The 19,192-nt window shown below is 42.4% G+C and overlaps 1 pseudogene; it reads left to right on the top strand.

Annotated features, from left to right (window-relative positions):
• LOC116707347 (myosin heavy chain, fast skeletal muscle-like) overlaps window positions 1-19,192 on the top strand; it is a 45,819-nt pseudogene that overhangs the window by 5,515 nt on the left and 21,112 nt on the right.

The raw sequence follows: 19,192 nt of genomic DNA, 5'->3' as shown, positions 1-19,192 counted from the left end.
TAGTAACAGCAACATTCTGTCTGTGTTGGATACTACACGGATGTATTTTATACGAGCATTTCAAACGTTACCAGTATTCTTCATTGTTTTGCTTTGGACACTGTGTTTCATTGAGCCTTGCGATTCCCATCAAAAACTTAAAATTCTGTCTCCCCCCCCCCCCCCCCCCATCATAACTGTTTGTTGTATTCTCGGGTCGGGTGTTTTACTCTCGATCGGCGTTGGATGACACGGCATCTTTTTATTTACTAAGGCAGTATAGGACTTTCCTCTTATTTGAAACTACATCGTCCCGAGGTCTGCAGGGACATATCACCTGCGCTCACAGGATTTGTTTTTATTGACCGTCACTAAAGACGCCACTGACTTCGGCCCCAAAAGGGCTTTAATGTTTGCAGCCCCATCTGCTTGGAATCAGCTTCAAAATGAACTACATTTGAAGGAGTTGGGCTCCTTTTATTCTGTAAAGGCTTGTTAAGGACCTTACAGCAAGGGCAGTCTGTAGTCATGTTTTTAAATTGATTAGGACCCTGGTATTTTATGATGACATTGTTGATGAATATGAGTGAAAAGGTGTTATGTATTTACATGTAAGGGTTCTCTGCTTGGAAATCGTGCTGCTGCCACTGCAGGACACTCTTGTAAAATGAGGATTTTTAATCTCAAGGACTTTTTTATCCCTGGTTTAAATAAAGGTTTTGAATGAAAAATTTAAGAATTGGAACAACGGAAGCAAGGCTTAGGAAAAAGAAAGACGGATAGTTATTGTCTTGTTTTTGAAGGTGAGTTGTTTTTAACTGGAGGCTGAGGTTGAGGCTGAGCAGAGGGACACGGAGCAGATGCCATAAGGGTGTCCGCAAATATGAGAGGAGGGTGAAGAGCTCACTGATCAGGTACCAGTTCAACTTTGATAGTTACCATGTACAGTTTTCAAATGATCTAATTATTACCATTTAGTTAAAATTCATGCAACCTATACTGCCACTAGTATAGACTGAGGAGGACAGAAAAAAAAACGTTACCAGGCTGCAGGATCTGGTCGACAAATTGCCGATGAAGGTCAAGGCATACAAGAGGCAGGCTGAGGAGGCGTGGGGGGTAAGGAAAAAACAAAAGTTTGACAATATGTCAGTGAATTTAATGACGTAGTACTATGGATCTTGTGAAACATTTACACTTCTTTGCGGCTGTGTCAGGGAGGAAACAGTGGCCAACGACCATCTGTCCAAGTGCAGGAAGGTCAGCATGAGCGGAGGAGGCTGAGGATGCGCGCTGACATCGCAGAAGTCCCGGTCAACCAAGCTGCGGGCAAAGAGCCGGGACTTGGCAAGGTAAATAAAATACGTGGTTGGTGAAAAATAACAAACTAAGAAATTAGTCTTACAATTTACTGTAATATGTTAGAGAAATCTTACAGTATATGTTTCAACTTATAAAGAAAGGTTAAATACTATAAAATAAAAGATCACAATGATGTCCCCTATAAGCTATTCAAACAAACATTTGTGTTCTACGGAAAAGAAGCAGCAGGAAAACACACAAGAGTATGGCTGTGTGAATCATATAATATGTGAGGAAAAGTCAAGCGAATAAAAGAAAAAGTTATTGTTGATTATAAATCTGTTCGTAATACTTTCATCGCTGTGCTGCTTGTTAAGGGTAGATTTTTTTGGGACATGAAAAACGCTTAAAAAAATCCGCAAATGTGGGTGATGGTGAACAATATGGGAGTGAAGAATACATACAAGGTGAAAAAAAGCAAATGTTTTTCTTAACCTGACACAAAGGCACAAAAAAATATTGTGACTAAGATTTAAAGCTGCAAGCAGCGATGAACGGGCAAGTGTCCTCGCAGGTACGGCAGACACACATCTTTGCTGTGTGTGCATTTCCTTTCCGAGGTTCTCGACACTGAAAAATCCAAAGATTGATTTTGCTGCAGCTATCTGTGTGTGTGCTTCTCTCTGTGGACCCAACCGCTCCTTCCTTAAAAAACTTCCATATGGAATAGTTAAAGTCTGTATTTTTGTCAAAAAAGAGAGCATGATGCCTTCTATTTCATAGCTTCGATAAATTACCACTACTAATCTGAACTAACAACATGATCCACTTCACTAGATAGATAGAAAATGTCACGCTGTGCTCTACAGTTTAAAAAACAAAAAGTATTATTGTGTGCACTGCTGCGTTGCTAACTGATAGCAACTCACCAGGAGACTTCTCAACTCTCGGCAATTCCTCATAGTTCATAGCTAGAACTAGGCTGAGGCTACTCGACCGATGTGACATCATAACCAAATTGAAATAAAAAAAACAAAACTTGAATACCTAAAATGACAAAAAAATGGTCTTAAATATTTGGAGACCATTTTTAAAATGATATACATATCTTTGAGGTACGTGTTTTACCAGGGGTGGTTTTTACCCTTTTACATTCCTTTAAATGGTTCACAGAGGGGGCATGTCTGGGTAAATAAGTGTGATAGAGTTATAGGGGGCGGCTCAATGTCACAGGTAGATAAACATTTAAGTCAGTAAATCTGAAATAACGTTTACCAAGAGACAACCGTTCCTGTTTCACAGCCACTTAAGGAAGTTGTTAATGTATAACGGCGCATTGTGTTAGCTATCAAATTCTTCATAGCTTTTGTCACAGGTCCACCGGGTCCATCTATATCCCAATTGTTGTCCTGTTTGGTGTTAATCGGAATATAAATAAATATGGCCAGATATGCAACTTCTCTTCAACAGCCCCAGACATGACAGTTGGTCCTCTGTAACTTGCAAATCTTTGGATAGCATTTTGTCAGAGGGTCAGTAGATACTACCTGCAGTGTGGACCCCCTAGGCCTGACTACAATCAGGGCCTAGGAGGAGTTTAGAAAGATGTAAAAACCAAGAAAAAAATGTATAAAAGTCAAAATGGCCGCCTTCCATTGCAAGCCGGAGATACTGAAGGTAAAATGGGGAAAGATGTCTGTTATGAATTAGAACAATATGGTATCAAATCCAGTGAAGATCGTAGTAGTAACTCTGTCCAAATGTTTAAGGCCTTCCACCCATAGGGGGCCTATGGAGCCGCTTACAGGTAGCAGCCAAATTGCAAAAAGTCTCGCCAAAGCTCCCAGGTGTTTCTGTGGGCACCAAGTTTGTGAGTTTGTATATAGAGGTTGTCAAAACATGTGCCCAAAGGGCGAAAAACCAGGCTAAGAACAAGTAGGACCAGTCCCAAGCCTATGAACGATTTAATATACTGCACCTGGCTGCAAGATTCTGAGAGTTTTTGTGGGGGGCTCATAAAGTCCTTTTTCAAACAAAGTTCGTTAAACTGAGAAAGTTCAGACGGAAAATGCGGCTAGTGTAAATTTTACATTTCTTTTGATTTTTTTTACTAAAAATAGCTTCATAGAGTTCCAGATGATACGCATTGTAACCTGAAAGTTGGATGATGAATTACTACTTTTGTCGAATCAGGGTGCCAATTAGGGGAGCTCGGAGCAAATGGCAGTGAGTGTGCCCGCATGCTAAGGGCCCCTCAAAATGAGAGAATGGGAGAGGTGCGGAAATAATAAATAAGACTTTAAAAAAACAAAAGCAATTGCACTTTGTGCCCCCAAAAAAAAAAAAGGACACGGTTGGTGCCCTTGCACTGCAGTGCTGGGCCCTAATTGCCTAATCCAAGATGAGCTCTGACTGGTGCCCAATCTTTGGACATTTGGACAGCAAAAATAAACTCTGACACCTCCAGAATAAACTTTGGCTCGAATAGACAGAAGTTGTTGGATAACACCAAGAAATATCAGAATACAGGGTTGTCTGCGCCTTTTACCAAAGTCAACAGCCCGGCTGAAAGAATCTACCCACAGATGGACAATGCAATGCTCCTATTCCCCAACAACAGGAGATCCATCACACACAGAACTGCTGCGTTATGATTTTCACAAAATTCAGGGCCTTAAACACATGTAAAAACTGCCTCCGCTCTGGTGGCTCAACAGCAAAGCAACAGGGGGTTGCTTAGGGAGTTGCAAAGTCTGTGTGGGTCTCGCCTAAGCAGTGTGGGGTACTGCCGGGGACGGAGCCACCATAAACTCGGCCAGAAACTGGTGATGGTTCCAGTCGATTAGCTATGCCATACCACCTGCATAGACTGTAATAATTCTAAAAATATTTGTATCTCAGTGCCGCAGCTGGTATGTGAATGTAGAAACGTGTGATCACACATTCCAATCATACAAAATCTTTACAAAACTCCGTACACGCTTGAAGTTTTAGGGCGCCATGCCAATAAAATAACCTGTAAAAATTAACCAAAGACAATCAGTAGTGGCCCGAGGGGTTCATAGGGGGGCAATAAGGCTGGTTACAACCAGTAATAATACATCGTCGAACGCTTATTCCAGTATTGGGTCGTGGGGGCGAGCTCGTAGGGGACCCCAAACTTCCCTTTCCCGAGCAACATCCACCGCTCGACTGGGGGATCGCGAGGCGTTCCCAGGCAGGTTGGAGAATAATCTCTACACCTTTGTCCTGGGCTCCCCGAGCCTCCTCCCAGGCTGACGTGCCTGGAACACATCCCTAGGGAGGCGCCCAGGAGGCATCCTTACAAGCTGCCGAAACCCACATCAACTGGCTCTTTTCTACACAAAGGAGCAGCGGGATACTAACGGATGTCTGTGCACTCACATATCTCTAAGGGAGACGCCAGCCACCCTCCTGAGGAAAACCATTGCGGCTGCTTGTACCCTGGATTCGTCTTTCAGTCATGACCCAGGCATTCAGACCATAGGTGAGGGTAAGGCAACGAAATTGACCGGTTAGATGAAAGCTTTGCTTCTGGCCACACCGGTGCGATAAACGAAGAATCCCGCACCGGTCTTGATCCGAGTCTCCGACCAATCTCAAGCTCCATGGTCCCCTCCCTCGCAAACAAGACCCCACGTTATTAACTCCTTCCCACTTGGAGTAAGGACTCACTCCTACTGAAGAATGCAATCCATCGGGTCCTGTGAGAAACCATGGCCTCCGATTTAGAGGTGCTGATCTCATCCCAGTCGCTTCACACTCAGCGGCAAACCGAATACAGGGAGTGCTGAAGGTCACAGGCCAGACGCCGCCATACAGGCCACATAATCTGCAAAAGGGGCAGCGATGAGATCCCGAGCCCACCGAACTTGCAACCTGAATACACCTCGATATCTTGTCCATAAATGTTATAAACGGTTGGTGACAAGCGCAGCCCTGCAGAGCCCAACCTCCCTGGAACGGTCCGACGTACTGCAGAGAACCTGGACACAGCTCTCGCTTGGTCACCAGAGATGGTGGCCCTGAAAGGGACCCCTCACCCCATAACTCCCAGAACCTCCCACCGTTTCTCCCGGGGGACCGTCATACGCCTTCTCCAGATCACAAAACACAATAGACTGGTTGGCATTCTCCCGGCTCACTCCAAGATCCTGCAAGCGTAAAGATTTGGATCCGTGTTCCACGACCAGGACGGAATCTGATTGTTCCTCTTCAATCGAGGTTTGACTATCGGCGAACCCTCCTTTCCAGCACCTTAGGGAGACTTTACCAGGGAGGCTGAGAAGTGTGATCCCCCTATAATTGGCCACAACAACCCCTCTGGTACCCCTTTTTGAGAGGGAACCACCACCCAGTCTGCCTCTCGTATCACTGTACTAGAATTCCACGCATGTTAAAGAGGCGTGGTCACCAAGGAAAGCCCTCAACACCCAGAGCTTTCAGCAGTTCTGGCGGATCTCATCAATCCCTGGCGGCTTTGCCGTGTGGAGTTGTTAAACTACCTCAGCCAACCTTCACAGGGAAATTGAAAAAAATCCCCATATCTTCCAGCTTGCCTCAATCACAGAGAACGTGTTCAGTGGTATTTAGGGTTCCTCAAAGTGGCGCCTTACACCGCCTATTCCTCCCCAGGTGAGGTCAACAACGACCTCATTATTGGATACAGCTGGGATGATTCCCAGATCCCCTCCTGAGGTGGCGAAAAACAGTTTTCCAGAAGTACCTGGTGACGACTTTTTGTTTCCGAACGTCCTTCTCCAGTCTTCTCCAAAACTTCTCCACAACCGCTGCTTGTATCTGTAACGGCAGAGGCCTGCAGCCTTCGGACCGTGGTATCTGTGCAAACTGCTTCAGCAGTCCTCCGGGATACATATCCGGAAAGACTCCATCAGTCGGACGCCTTCCATGACCACCGGTGTCACCAGGGTTTTGTGGGTTACCGCACCTTGAGGCACCTAAGACCCTTAGACCACAAGCTCCCCGGCGCAGCTCAGCAATGGAAACTTTGAAATTGTCCACTCAGGTTTCAATGCCCCCAGCCTCTACCGAGGATGCACAAAAAGCTCTGCCAGAGGTGGTGAGTTGAAAGTCCGTCGGACTGGGGCCTCTCCGACGGTCGCCAAATTTTATCCGCACTAGCGTTTGGGGCTTACCACACCCGGGTCTGTCCAGAGTCTCCCCCATCCCTGACCCAACTCACAACCCAGAGGGGGCAGTTGACAGCTCCGCCCTCTTTCACCGAGTGTCCAAAACATACGGCCTAAATCAGATGAAACGATTAAAAATCGATCAGTGATCTCGGCCTAGGGTGCTCTGGTAACATCGTGGTTTGTTATGGACAATCCATGGACTAGCAAAGAAGTCAAGAACAGCAACCACTCTGGTTAGAGAGGGAGGCCGTTCCTCCCAATCAAGCCTCTCCAAGTATCTCCATCAATTGCCCACTGTGGCGTGAAGGTACCCCAGCAGAACTATGGTTTCCCCTATTGAGCCCCATTCAGGACTCCATTCAAGGTCTCAAGAAGGCTGAATACTCCAAACTCTGTGTTTGGGGCATATGCACAAACAACAGTCAGAGGTTCCCCCCCCCATACCCGAGGTGTAGGGAGGGCAACCCTTCGTGCCACCGGGGTAAACTCAACGCAGCGGCGCTCAGCCGGGGGCTGGTGAGTATCCCCACACCCCGCCCGGAGCCTCAAACCAGGGCAACTACGGAAGTAGGACAGAGTCCAAACCCCCTATCCAGGAGTACGGTGCCAGACCGAGAGTGTGCGTAGTGTACGCCCCACCAGAGCCAATGTGGTAGCGCTCCACCTACGCACACGTTCCAGCTCCGTCCCCACAAGAGGCGAAGTTCCACCACCAGAGCCAGCTCTGCCGCCCGGGTTTGGTCCGTGCGGCCACATGAACCTTTGCCGCCACCCATGTGGCAGCGCACCCGACACCCACGGTTTCTCCACAGGTGGTGGGCAAGGGGAGGTACAACAGTATATTTGCCAAATAAATTTTTGTTTCACATGGGTGGTTATGTGTACTTTCCGACCCCTTCAGCAGGATGACTTTCACAAATAATATTGTATAAGGTAGATATGAGGCTGGAAAGAGCTTTAGATGTAGTACAGTAAGCGTCACGGTCCAAAAATGTACTAGTTGAAAAAAGTGGTTGGCAGTTGATGTAGCATCAAACGTCGTAGCAAAGGATGGCCGAAGATTTTTTATCCATAGTGGAACGGGTTTTGGACCCAACCTAAGTCATGGAGCAATTGCATAGACAGACAGACAATGACAGTAATCAGAAATAGCCGTAGCCAATGAGCATAGACATATACAGTAGCATAGCACAGACAGTAGTATAGGACATAGAAATGACAGACAGTAAACATTTTTGGCACATGTTTCACAGAAGGGCCATATTTGAACAAGGCCTACAGAATACGGCGAATACTACGGTGATAGGGTCAGAAGGTAAGCTGAGAGGAGTGTGTTGTGACATAGGCGTGGGATGGGGGGTGCGGAGGTGCGGGCCGCAAACCCCTAGTGGCAAAGCTTCAAAACTGCAATGAAAATAAAAATGAGCTTAAAAATTTATTTACTGTACTGAATGATTCTGTAATACATTTACTATTTATTCTCTTTATGTCTATTTATTGTTGTGGGTGGGGGGCATATACAGTATGGAATTATAAAGGTATGCTCCTAAAACAGGCGTTTATCCACCAGCCCCACCAGTCCATACAGTGCTTCAACACCGAAACCGTCCCAACAGGAGAGCCCAATTTGGATGATCTGGATATTCAGGGTCTCATGGCAGAGGTTATATCCTAACTCAGAGCACAAATAATGTTTGGTGTACTGAAACTCACAGTACAGACCAGTGTTTACATTTTTGCGTCTATTCATGCCACTGCAGGCCCGAAGTGGCCTATATTTAGCCTAGATGAAGGTTAATTTATTGTAGTATGCCGATTATAAAGAAAAATAGTATGTAACATTTAAAATCGGTCACATACTGTCAGAAACGAACTAGTTTGTATAGTCTGTTATGTTTTGGCACTTAGAGCTTTTTGCCATTAGCTGGTTATGAAAAGCTTACTCTACTGGAGGTAGTAGGGTTAGTGTCAGGTCATGGAGGGGTGGGTAGTGAGTTTTGGAAAAAGGTGACAGAGGTGAGTGGTCTGCAGAATACGCGATGTGTACCCCCCCAGCATCCCCAGCCAAAAATATCTTCCCCCGCCTCTGTGGTTAGGTACATCCTGCATTTGAATCATGTGACTTTACTATACAGTAAAGGTTATCTAATAGTATAACTGTTACGTAGGCTATTAGATGAATTACTTACAGCGAGGTGTAAAAACCCAATGGGGTATTATATTAAGGTCATCCACTGTACAAGCACTGGGTGTTAATCTTAAAGCCCCTCCACTTCGGATCCATTCACACGGAGTGTAGGAGACACTTGACTTGAGTTATGGCTGAAATTGCTGCCTGGTATTCAGTTAGAAATTTATCCACCATGAGCATTGCCTTCTGTGAGCTGTCCTTTTATGGTCTTTTCTGTAGACACAAATATGGTTAAACATGAATGGTCAACGTCAGGGCCTGAAATTAGCACCTGACCACCAGCAATTGCGGGGGAATTTGCAACTGGCGGGTACACGGTCAATAGAATTTAGTTATTCAGACGCGTAAACTATTGGTAAAGCAGGGTATGCAGCTGCTACGCGCAGACAATGGCTTGGCAGTCGGGGCACCCGATCGCATTTTAATCCACTCGAGACAACACCCAGCACAGTCAACATGCAGCCACTAACAATCGGGAGTGAGACAAGTCAAATATTTCCGTGTTTCTGATATTGAAGGAAGGAAGTGGTGACTCAACATCTACATTACCAAAAAAAACGTCCTGCAAGATGTACACATTTTACATTGAGGTACGCTGTGAGTCTTTTCACTCTAAAAGCTGCGGAAACTTAAGCAGTTGTATACTCGGCTCCTTGCAGATGCTGCTCCGATACCCCGCGACTGGTGTGTGATTGTGAACACACACATCACACACGTGGATGCAGGAAAAACCGCAGAGAAGATGTACTGGATGACCTAAATTGAGGACAACTACTAATTATGCAGGTGCAATGATAAGGTAAAGTCCCAATAACTACTTCATCAAACTTTATGAAGTGTGTCCCAGCCAGGTATAGGAAAGTTGCTTTATGCTGGTTATCAAGGCAGGTCCCCCTCCTAACAGCATGTGATGACGGCGCAAGTCCATGCAGCAGGTACCAGAAAAGAAACAGGATAGTATCATAGAGAACAGCACTTCATGTTTTTCCCTTTATGAGGCAAAAAAAGTGGCTGGTACAAGTGACTGTGGCAGGTGGATTCTTAAATTCAAAAAGTTAACTTTCAGGCCAGGTCAACTGTTTCCAATCATACGTTCTCATCTGGTTACTGTAATAGTCGCAGACTGGAATTTCCGAAGCTTCAAAAACTGCCTTGGCTTTAATGTCCGCCCCCAGAACACCAGGTGTCCTCGGACCTCTTATTTCAGACGTTTCACACATATTAATACGTGAGTTGAAAAATGCAGCACACAAAATGTTAGGCGACGGTATTAAAAGAACCATAAAAACAAATTAGCACTTCAAAGAGTACAACTGACTGATTTATGCTCAAAGCTGGGACAGGTTGTACTAGATGAGCAGACAAGACATTTTTTAATTTGTTGAGGGAAGAGCACCAAATTATTTAAGTAATTAGCTATTTTTGCCAGTATTAGTTATTAAAAAGTCACTTTTTGACTGCAGTTCTTATTTCATAATCATGATGTGTGGTGAGCATAACGTATTTCTTATTCTCAAAAAAACAGTTTACAAGTGTACAGAGCTTTATCATTTTTCTTCAAAGAAACCTCAATAGCATGTACGCTGACTTTGAGAAATGAGGTAAATTCTGGAGGGGGGGAGTGCTTTGCTGTGAGAAATCAATCAGCTGTGTGCTCACTGAACCGCCATGGTGGGCAAGCAGGCCTCTGAAAATAAAATAATCTTAACATTGATGACAAAAAGGAATAAGAAGCATTGTAGGAGCCATCCTAAAACATTTTAGTCATTGTTTTAAATTGTGTGAGAGTTTAGTAAACAAAGATGTAGTGAACATCCCAGTCAGTGAAATCTGAGAAAAGATGCCTGAGGTATTTTACTGACAGTACCTTAGACTTATGTGGCTAACTATTTCACTGTTTTTGCTATCTAATATGTAGTACAGTAGCTTGTGTAATATTGGACATTTGCGTGAAAATTACATTTTTAAAAGTCTTTTCGGTCATTGATCACGACCAGAAAGACAAACATATTTCAATTGAGTAATCAATCAAATACCAAAGTCCACTAAATTACCAAAAAAGGGCTTTGACGAGGAGCCCCGAAGAAAATGGGGCTCATAGAAGACAGGATCGGTCTACATCAAGCCCAAGATAGCTGACAACTGGTCACTCTGCCTGTTAATCCTATCACTATATAATGTGGATGGCTCTCTTAAAAACAGACTTTCTCAGAGTAGTTTCTTTTTATAGAGAGCTTGTGTGAATGTACAGTTGCATGAAAATTTTGTTTTGATAATTCTTTTTGGAGCATTTTGATAATCCCAGAACAGACAAACATATTTTATCAAATATCTGCATCTCACCCTAAAACAGGTATCCACTAAAAAATCCACTAAAATACGTAAAGTTGGAAATCCACGGGAAAATCTCAAAGCATGGCAAGATTTTTTCTGGTAACACTACTAAACCAGTGTGTTTCCTAATGTTGAAAGCCAAATTCCCAGTTGGTTGCGCTCTCCCACTTGATGCCATGCCCACTCTCCCCCTTCAAACAGCAACTTTGAAACAACTCAAATTTCCAAGAGGAGCTGAAGAGGGGCCCCGAAGAAATGTGGTCCATAAAAGATAGCATATGTTTACATCGACCAGCCAAGTTGCTGAAAATGGCTCACTCTGCCTGCTTATCCTGAAATCATTCTATATGTGGAGGATCTCCTTTAAAAAGACATCTCAGAGCCTGAAAGGATTGAAATTAATTTCCGGAGACATTTGACATTTTTGACTAAATGGATGTTAAGTTATGTTAGAAAGGATAGATAAATGTGATAAAAAATGGCAATTGTAAAGATAATTTGCATATAAGAATAATTTGATAAATAATAACAGGAGGTTATACAGGGTATGTTTAAATAGGCACCTACAGATTTGCAAAAAAATACCCAACGATCCAATTCATGATGTGAAGTGTAAAAAGTAATTTTGCTTTTTGTCCTGCATTTTCCTTAAAGGTTGCCAAAAGTTTAAAACGAAGTCCAACATCACATCATTGAAAAACAAGTTCAACACCATTGTGCTTTATACAGTGGGGTTTGAAGGTTGGGGACCCAGACAAAAAATGTATTAATGTGCATAAGAAGCCAAAAAAGACGGAAAAATCTCTAAAAGCCATCAAATGACAGATTATACATTTGTAATTATATGTCACAAAAAGTTAGATTTTATTTCATCATCTACACTTTCAAAAAAACAGAAAACAAAAAAAATGGCGTCTGCAAGTATTCACAGCTTGGAAACGGCGTTTGTTGCCAGCCAGAGTCTTTTGATTCTGTTTGGGTATCTTTGCCATTTTCCTTCCAAAAGTCTTCCGTCTTTGAGAGTTCTGGGCGGTCTGACAAGCATGCGTCTTTTAAGGTCGATCATAGATTTTCAATTATGTTGAGTTCAGGAGATGTGAAGGCCATGGCAACAACCTTCAGTTAAGCTCTTGATGTAATCCACCGGGGTTTGAGGTGATTAGGATCATTATCCATTTGTCGAAGCCATCCCTCTCTAACTCAGCTTTTTCAAGATGCATCAAGTTAGCGCCCAAAATTTGATGAAATTTTATTAAATTCATTTTTTTTCTGTATACGCGTGAAATGTTCCCTGGCCCAATGCGGCAATACAACCCCAAAGCATGATTGATCCCCCCCCCCCCCATGCTAAACAGTTGGACAGAAGGTTCTTTTAGTCAATTCTGTGCCTTTCTTCTCCAAACGTACTTTTCTCATGCAAGCCAAATAAGTTCTATTTTACCTCACGGGTCCAGTCCACAGAACTTGTTCCCACAATGCATCAGGCTGGTCTACTTTCATTTACAAACTTTCAACGTGACGTTTGGTGGAGAACGTAGAGAGTTTTTTTCGGATGCTCTTCGTGAAGGACCCATATCTGTTACAAGTGTCGCTGTATAGTGGAATGTGTAGCACAACGCCGTGTCTACAGGCTTTTGCTGATGGATCCTGCAGTCAAACGTGGATTTGGACTTGGCGTTTCTCACAATCCCGCGAGCTGTTCTGTCTGATATTTGTTTGGTCTTCCAGATCTTGCTTTCACTTCCACTGTTCCTGATGAATGACACGCTGTCTTATACATCGAACAGAGGATAGTGGCATCTGAAAACCCTTGTATCTTCTTATAGCCTTCTCCTGCTTGGAGCTGGTGAACTATTTCAGCTTCAGGTTGCTAGACAATGCCTTAGAAGAAGCCATGGTGCTGATGTGGGGCAAGTTAAAAAGTCAGAGAGTCTGGGCATTCTAAAACCTAGAGTGATAATCACATGGTCTTTCGGATGCGGTGATTGAGAACAATCCATGACACTGTCAGGTCTCAGCTTTAACAAGGGGGGGGGGGGGGGGGTACATAATATAAACCTCTTCAGGGTCCCAAACTTTTGCAGAGCCAATTTTTGTTTAGTAATTTAAAAGTGTAAATGATGGAAATAAAATCTAACTTTGGACCTTATTATACAATTGTCAATCTTCATTAGATGGCTTGGGCATTAATACCACTTTTACCTGGGGTAACCAAACTTTCGAAAACCCGTACAAGCATGTTTAATAGGGTCAAGAATTTACCAAACAAAAAAAAAAAAAAAATAAAAAAAAACAAAAAAAAAAAAAAAAATGCGCAAGCACGAAGATAATTTAAGACCATAAGTCAATGTTCATTACCTTTCATGCATTTGCTGTCTGTCAGAAAAATTCCACTATTAATTAAAATCTTACAACACCAGTCTTCAATTAAAGAATGTTAATTATCAATCACCAAACATCTTAAAGGTAATCATTTAAGGAGGGGTTAACCCCAACAGTTCCTAGTATATTTCTTTAAATAAAAACGTAATATGTATTGTCTAGGTTGTAAAAGAAATCAAAAAGCTGATTAGGGTGCGATCTCCAAATATCGAACCCGCAAAAATGCTTTGAGTCAGCTGTCACCTACCCTAATGGCAAATAAAGTCTGCTTACCTTGCTTGGAAGCACACAGACTGATAGTAAGGGGTCCATGGGAGGCCTTAGCGTGTTGGAGGCGACTGAAGTTCAAGCTTGTGTGAGGTGGTCTAACTACTCTGCATCGTACCATTAGATGTATTTCTCATTTGAAAAATATATGACATATAGAGTTTACTAAATATTTTGTTAATTGACTCTGGTTAATCTTGGCTTTAAAAGTACAACACTAATAAAATAAAAAGAATTAAAGCAGAAGAACAGTAAATATAAAAAATACTGTTAATACAATACAATTAAGAAATAAAAAAAAATACCAACATTGAAGAGAAGGAATCCATAGTGCAAATATCAGTATAGTGAGATTTAAGATTTGAATATAAATAGAGTGCAAGGCAGCTCAGGTAGAATAGTATGTATTCATGCACTCTACATCTTTGATACAAGATTTTACACATCTCTATAAGAGAGTAGGAGAAAAATATGTCAACACAGTCCCCATTTGAGGTTGTTCCTACACGACTAACCCATGATGTTTGTCACTAGGATTGTGGAGTGCCACATTCTTTTCCAAGGAGAACGGATAAGGTATGGCACCTTTATTTTAAATTTGAGCGTATATCCATGACCTTAGGCGTTTGCATCAATTAGGACAAAACTCCACAACGACTAGTGTTAATGACAATCCCAAGTTAACAAGCCAAGAAAAGTAGACTTTTTATCGAGCCTAATAGCAAATTGTCTCAATGGGCTTTACAATCGTACATCATGTGAAACTATGGTCCCTTAAACGGAAGACACCCAGGAAACGAAACTGAGCATGAAATTCCTCCCTGGATGGAGAGGACATGCAAAGATGTGTGTAAATTATAGGCAGTATGAAATTAAAGATAGACAATCTGCCGGTCTGAAAGCTTTAACTACGCTGACGGTCCTTGTAATATGTAAAATAATATTTTTTGATATTGATATATTGCTGTTTAGTACTAACACCAGGCCATTTAGGACATGTGCAATGATATGAACAGAAACTCATTCAGATTGCTGTTGTTTGACTTACTGACTTGAAATGATGGCAGAACTCAATTTGACAAGAATCTGTTAATTATTTTAGTGAACAATATATTCTGGGCTTTTCCAGTCAGGGGCTTTAAGTTTATACTGCTACATATATAGATTGCTCTAATGTGTAGTACTCCACAGACAGTAACCGCCCATGAGTACGGACGCGAGATGGCCATTATGGCCAAAGCTGCCGTTTCTTCGTAAGCAAGGAAAAGGGAGAATTGAGGTCAAAGTTCACCATTTTGAGGCCAAGAGTGCCTGCTACGTGGACGATGTCAAGGAGGCTGTACTTGAAGGCAAAATCATGCAAGAAAGATGGTGACAAAGTCACCGTCGAAGTCCCTGGACACTAAGGAGGTTAGTATCATGAGTCACTGTCAACGGGGAATTCTTATCTAGTTCTTATTGTGTCTTATGTCTTGTCCTGTGCAGGAGAGGCCAGTAAGAAAGTGACGGCTATCCAATGAACCCTCCCAAGTATGAAAAGATTGAGGACATGGCCATGATGACCCATCTCAAGAAGCCCTGTGATGTATAAACATCAAAGAGGTTTGCAGCATGGATGACTCGTAAGGGACAATCTGCAAATGAGAACAGAACATTGTGAATTGTAAAACTTGTAGGAAACATAGCGTTAAGTGTGGAATCTCTATGATCCGTTTCAGACTACTCTGGGTGTTCGGTGCCACTGTGAAACCCCTACAAGGGCTCCAGTGTACGATTGGAATTTGTGTGGGCGCCTATAGAGGCAAGAAGCGTATGGAGGCTCCGCCCCACATCTTCTCTGTCTCTGACAACGCCTTTCAGTTAAGCTTACTGGTAAGGCATTAGAATGTCAATGTCAATGTAGAAGAAAAATCTAGAAAAATCACTAATGAGCAACTATGGCCGATATCAACCTTCCGTTTTAAGTAAAATCATGAAAATAAGCGTTTTTCAAAATCAAACCATGTCGTGTTACAAGACAAGAGTTTGATACCTTTCAGTAGGGTGTCCAAACCAACACAGCACTGAGACGGCTATGGACTGAATTTTAACACACATAAGACAGTTACAAAGTAAACCTGGTATTACTACCTTAATGGATCAAGGGTTGAAGACTACGTGTGAACCAGGATTGGAAAAAATTGTCCATGCTTCTCATCTCAGTAGACGTAATAGTAACGGGTCTGTTACAGGCGCCTGAATAAATCAACCAGAAAGCCTCAGCTAAATTGAAAGGCGATCCAGCCTACACTAAGAACAGCACTGGTCACAAATCTACAATTTCTGAAGTCCGTAAACGGTTTTTCTGTGTCTCAAAGAATGGATTTCAAGTACTTTGCTAGTTATCAAATCACTAAATGTAGAGACTTTGGATTGACCTGGCTGAATGTGCTCTACAAATAAAGCTGCTTGCCTGCCTAGAATGGATCCGTATAAGGGGTTTTGGTTTAGGAAACAGTAAATTATTCTTTTTAATTTCAGATAGGGAGACCCGTCTGTCTTGATACGTAAAGTTGGTACATTTACATTTGTTTGCTTTGACGGTAAAATAAGATCTTGATCAAATTCGGAAAAAGTCTATGTGATACCTAGTGGAGAATCTGGTGCGCTTTTTGGGGTGGATGGAAATGACGTAAACACCAAGCGTGTCTCAGTACTTTGCAAACAATCCAGTGGTGGACCGAAGAGGACGAATCCAAAGGGAGGTCACCTCTAGGTTACAATTCAGGGTTCTTCCTCTATAGAATATTTTTTCAAAGGGGAAAATGTAAACTGTAATTCAAAACCGGGATTAGGGGTACTGGAGATCAGAACTTATTGCAGCCAATCCCTGCGGGAGGCCTATGGTAACCAAAACGATCAGGAATGACAACTCTTCTCGTTTGTAAGTATGGAATAATTTTCTACACATGAAAGAAGTCTTGTTAAGTTGCCAATGTGGAAGGAAATTAAAAATCCTTTGTCCAAAAGGGTAAATCATCAGAATCCATTTCGGCACAACTGGCAACTGGCTAGGCTGCTATTGAGGCATGTAAGTAATATAACCATGCTACAAACAAATGACTGGAATTGAGAAATGGGCAGACTGTAATGATGAAAATATCTGTAGATCTGTGAGAAGTGCAGAGTGGAATACAGCTTTCTGAGGAAAAGAGGATACAAATCTTCTTCCAGATGATGACGGCCACATTCCTGCTATATTGGTAAGAGGATTAGGAAGATGAACATGTTTAACCGTTTAAATATGAACAAAAAATTCTGCGTGTTCATATGATTCTTGACGTGTTTACCCTTTTTGATCTCCAGATTGGACACTTATCACAACCAACCCTACGATTCCCCATGGGTAGCATGGGTCAGATCACTGTGGCCAGCACTTGATGACAAAGTTGAGCTGGAAGACATGAGTAAGTGATGTGTACTTTCAAATTTTAATATTCACATCAAAACAAATCTTTAGTCCATTTTTCTAAATTGATTATGTTGGGTGGGAATGTTTTGAACTCAGAATGCCATGGATATCCTGGGCTTCCATGGTGAAGAGAAGGTGAGCATCTACAGAATGACGGGTGATGTCATCACCATGGAAAATTGAGTTCAAGCAGAAGCAGCGTGAGGAGGCAGGCTGAGCCTGATGGCACAGAGGGTGAGTATTAAATGCCAGTAAATAGCTTGGGGAAAATGGTAAACAGGTCTTAATCCACGGGTTTAATATACAGGATGGAAATGTCGAACATTTTCCGAGGTGACAAGTTGCTTACCGCGGGCTGAACTCCGCTGACATGATTCAAGGCTCTGTGCTATCCCAGAGTGAAGGTCGGAAAATGAGATGTCACAAGGGGCAGACTGGTAACCTCAGGTAATGAGATAAACTGGTATGAATTCTGTTAATTTACCTGTAGAACAGTGTATTCATTGTGACTTTTTTAATTTTGGATTGTTTTGGTCATTAGTTGACAACTACATTCTTGTTTGTATTCATGTGATGAACGCTGGCCTGCCTGGCAGTCTATCTATGGAGGGATGTTCTTGTGGATGGTCGTCCGTATCACAGAGTTTGGACAGAAAACAAGGCAAGGACAGTTCTACATGGTGTCCTGGATATTGCTGCGCTTGAAATCTTTGATAAGCTCATTTCAAACCAAGTGAGGCCTATATTTTCAGACAGAACCTTTATTTCCCTGGAGAGATGTACTAATTATTTGTTCCATCACAGTTCAACACCTTGGAACAGCTGTGCATCAACTGCACCAAGGAGAAACTGCAACAGTTCTTAACCACAATATGTTGTCCTGGAGCAAGAGGAGTACAAGAAGGAGGGATTGTCTGGATGTCATTGACTTTGGCATGCGACTGGCTGCTGGCTTGAGATTATTGAAAAGTGGATAACCACTCAATTGGTATATCATTTTCTTAATTTTAAACATGTTATCACTAATGACATCGTCTTTACACCATTTCAAGCCCATGGGAATTTCTCCATCCTGAAGAGGAGTGCATGTCACCCAAAGGGCCACGACACATCCTGTCAAGACAAGCTGTATGACCACATCTGGCAAAAACAAAGCATTTGAGGAAGACTAAGCCTGCAAAGGCAAGATTGGGGCCCACGTCCCTGGTCCACTATGCTGGTATCGTTGATACAATATCGCTGGTTGGCTGGACAAGAAAAAGGATCCACTTGGAATGACTCTGTCATTCAGCTTTACGAGAAAGCCCCAGTGAAAATGCTGTCTGTTCTGTATCCTCACGTGTTGAGGGTATGATAGTAACTAAGTAAACGAAAATACATTTAAGGTTCTACTGTAAACTTAACTAAACTGTAGAATGTGCTCAGTGTAAATGATATGTCAAATTCTAACATAACAAGTCTATTTAAAAAACATTTACAGAAATGGTGGAAAGAAGGGGCAAGAAGAAGGGTGGTTCCATGCAGGACTGTGTTTAAAGTTGAGGGGAAGTTTAACATTGCAAAATTATCTCTATACAGTTATCTCAATCTCTGCTCAAACTCTAAATGGGAGTTATAGCATTAAACAAAAAAAATTCCCCCCCAAACATAAAATGTAAATCACCATTTTGGATTAAAGGAGAACTTGGGCAAGCTGATGACTGACTTGAGGAGCACCCATCATCCACTTTGTCGTTGCCGATTCCCAATGAGTCAAAGACTAGGGACATAGAAAAATGTATTCACTCTTCTTTGAAGAGTGATTTTTTGGTAGTATGATTTACTTAATTTTCGAGTTAACTCTGGTATATTGTATTTTTTGAAGGTCTGATGGAGAACTTCCTGGTCATCCACCAGCTAGGTGTAACGTGTCGCGGAGGGTATCAGAATCTGCAGGAAAGGTTTCCCAGCAGAATTCTCTATGCTGACTTCAAGCCGAGGTATTCAATGGATACTTAAAGAATTTTGATAGATAATTAAAAGAAATGCTCATACTGACCATTAACTCTCCTAAAAAGGTACAAGGTGCTGAATGCCAGTGTCATCCCCGAGGGCCACTTCATTGACAACAAG

The sequence above is a fragment of the Etheostoma spectabile genome, chromosome 19 (genome assembly GCF_008692095.1).
Source record: "Etheostoma spectabile isolate EspeVRDwgs_2016 chromosome 19, UIUC_Espe_1.0, whole genome shotgun sequence".
In the NCBI taxonomy this organism is placed as follows: domain Eukaryota; kingdom Metazoa; phylum Chordata; class Actinopteri; order Perciformes; family Percidae; genus Etheostoma; species Etheostoma spectabile.
Note: the sequence above shows the minus strand (reverse complement) of the source record. Positions and strands in the feature narration are given on the sequence as shown.